The sequence below is a fragment of the Protopterus annectens genome, chromosome 4.part0, assembly GCF_019279795.1.
Source record: "Protopterus annectens isolate FY-2018-M chromosome 4.part0, PAN1.0, whole genome shotgun sequence".
Lineage (NCBI taxonomy): Eukaryota > Metazoa > Chordata > Ceratodontiformes > Protopteridae > Protopterus > Protopterus annectens.
In genome coordinates, this window is record NC_056733.1 from 581,734,229 (window position 1) to 581,736,948 (window position 2,720).

At 35.3% G+C, this 2,720-nt stretch overlaps 1 protein-coding gene across 2 annotated transcripts in view; it reads right to left on the bottom strand.

The window, feature by feature from the left end:
• UBE3B (ubiquitin protein ligase E3B) overlaps nucleotides 1-2,720 on the bottom strand; it is a 2,006,489-nt gene that overhangs the window by 1,918,936 nt on the left and 84,833 nt on the right. The window lies entirely within an intron of this gene.

A 2,720-nucleotide genomic window follows, 5' to 3' on the forward strand; every position in this document is an offset into this window, starting at 1 on the left:
ATTTATTTTGAATTATAGCACAGCCATCTTTCTGGGCACCTCACAAACATGGCACTATTTCAAACATCCATGCCAAAATTATTTTCTTTTTGCAACCCAAACAATCATTAACATGTTTTCTTGAGTGAGTTTAACCTTTGAATAGCCAGAAGGAGATTTACTGCAATGCAAATACCATTTTCCTTCCAACAGGCTCCAGCCAGACAAATCTTACAAGTGCATGCAGAACATTCTGTACTATTTTAATAAACTACTCGTTTTTACACTGTCAACTGCAAGCTTCCCTGAAGAAAAAAAGGACATGAATCTACAAACAAACAATATCTACTGGCCTTGCACACAAAACAAGCATATTTCACAAAGTGAATAAAAAGTAAACTAAAACTGGTTTGAACAGTTGTCCATCAATAGTTTAAGTGTGCAATAGTTGGTTGTGCTCTTCAGAACATCTACTCCAGACTGCAGACTTGGCTCAGCATGCTTCAAGTCTGCAAACAAATGTAACAATTTGTTGACTTACTATCTTTCTGCACTGCTTTCTGTTATCACACAAATATATTTGAAAGCCCCCCACCCACATTCCTCGTTTGCCTCTGGCACCATTGATCATTATCTAACACTGGAGGAAGTTATACTAGCTAAGAGGGTGATTGGGGTGTGTGTATTTTTTAATGCCGAAATTTGATGTCATGATCCACTGATCGAAAAGGGCTCAAAATAACAAGCCATATGCACCTGCTATTACTACATCGATGATGCACTAAGCACCTTTAAGTATACCTCACAGATATATTAACTTGTTGTTGGCACAAGTAGAGAGTTTGTCATAACACCCCAAACAAATGTGTCATGCAGCAAAACTCAAACCATGTAATGAATGACATTAAACATTAAATATTCCTGCTGCTAAAGCATCCATTAAGAGACTCTTGTTTTATTTCCCATTCATGTGAACTTGGTCAACTTCTGGCTTCCCAGAAAACAAAATAAACACCCAAAGACGTAATTTGTCACATGTCTAACACAAAGTTCTTTTACTGCAAATGGCACATGGGTATGCTTACAGATGCATGGCCAAAACTGAGAAAAATTAACTCAAACACAATTACATACAGGTAAAAAGCCAAGGCAGGAAAGCTTCACCTCCTGAAAGAACATTAAAGAAGGGCACAAACATCAAAACAAGATGCCAGACATTCTTAAAAGTTCTATTTTCAAAATCATCATCATCATCATCTTCTTTCGGCTGTTCCCGTTAGGGGTCGCCACAGCAGATCACCTGTTTCCATTTCTTCCTGTCCTCTGCATCTTGCTCTGTCACACCAACCACCTGCATGTCCTCTGTCACCACATCCATAAACCTTATCTTAGGCCTTCCTCTTTTCCTGTTACCTGGTAGCTTCACCCTTAGCATCTTTTTCCCAATATACTCAGCATCCCTCCTCAGCACATGTCCAAACCAACGTAATTGTGCCTCTCTGGCTTTGTCTCCAAACTTAAGCACAATATAGTATCAAACTAAAAATGTAGTTCCAACAGGAAGCTCTCAGTATGGCAAAAAAACGATGGATACCTCGGCGGGGACACACAGAACTTTATTAGACTACAATCATAACAGATAAATAAACGTTAAGCGCTTTCATCTGCTTGTGCAGACTTCCTCAGAACGTACAAACTGACATTACAGTACTCCTTATATATCACTTATAGGTCATTTTGGCGCCAATAATAATTGATTAATTAAAAACTTTTTAAGAACTTCCTAAGAACTTTATAAGAATGCATTTGTCACACATATATTCAATAAACCAAGACTATAATGCTCATGTATAATAACAGTAAATACATATATTATATATATTATTGAAAATACATATGTTATTGAAATACATATGTTATTAAAATCAATCTAACTTTGTTGTAAAGTGCAGTCATGCTCACACAACACTATTAATGCATAATAACCATCATACTGTCTAGCTCTATAGTAACTATCTTAAAATGCTAAAAATGCATAAAATTGCATACCTATATCAATATCTTATAAGTGTAAATAAATAACTAACCATCCACTTAAAAAACTAATCCCTACTATTATATAGACTAATGCATAATAATTATATATATGTAGGGTAAATACATTATTTATTTAATATCAAAAAGGGTTTTATACTAATGAAATCATTGATCCCTGGGAAATTGGTAGCATCCGTGGAAATCTGCCACTTGCTTTCTCTCATTGCAAGAATTGCTTTAAGATTTCCACCATAGGGTGATGGTTCTACCTTATCAATGATATTATACTTAAAATGATGACTATCATTAGTGTTTTTTATATGTCGATACAGGGCATTTCTATCATCTTTTTTACTAATGGCATATTGATGCTCATATATGCGTCGTTTAAAGTATCTTTCCATTTTACCTATGTAGAATGCATTGCATGCTACACAGGTGGCTATATATATCACAAATTTAGAGTTACAATTGCCTTATCTGCTAGGTATAAAGGTTTTGTTTATATTACCTAGCCTACACCCTCTATCAACCCTAATAAATTTGCATTGATTGCAATGTCCACATTGTGTAGTGTTCTTATTGGCTCTGTCATCTTCCCTTTTATTAGATTCTAATAACCTTTTTATATTGAAACCTGTCTTGTACACTATATTAGCCTGAATGCCTAGAACTTGCATGGCTTCCTTATTTACAACAAACCC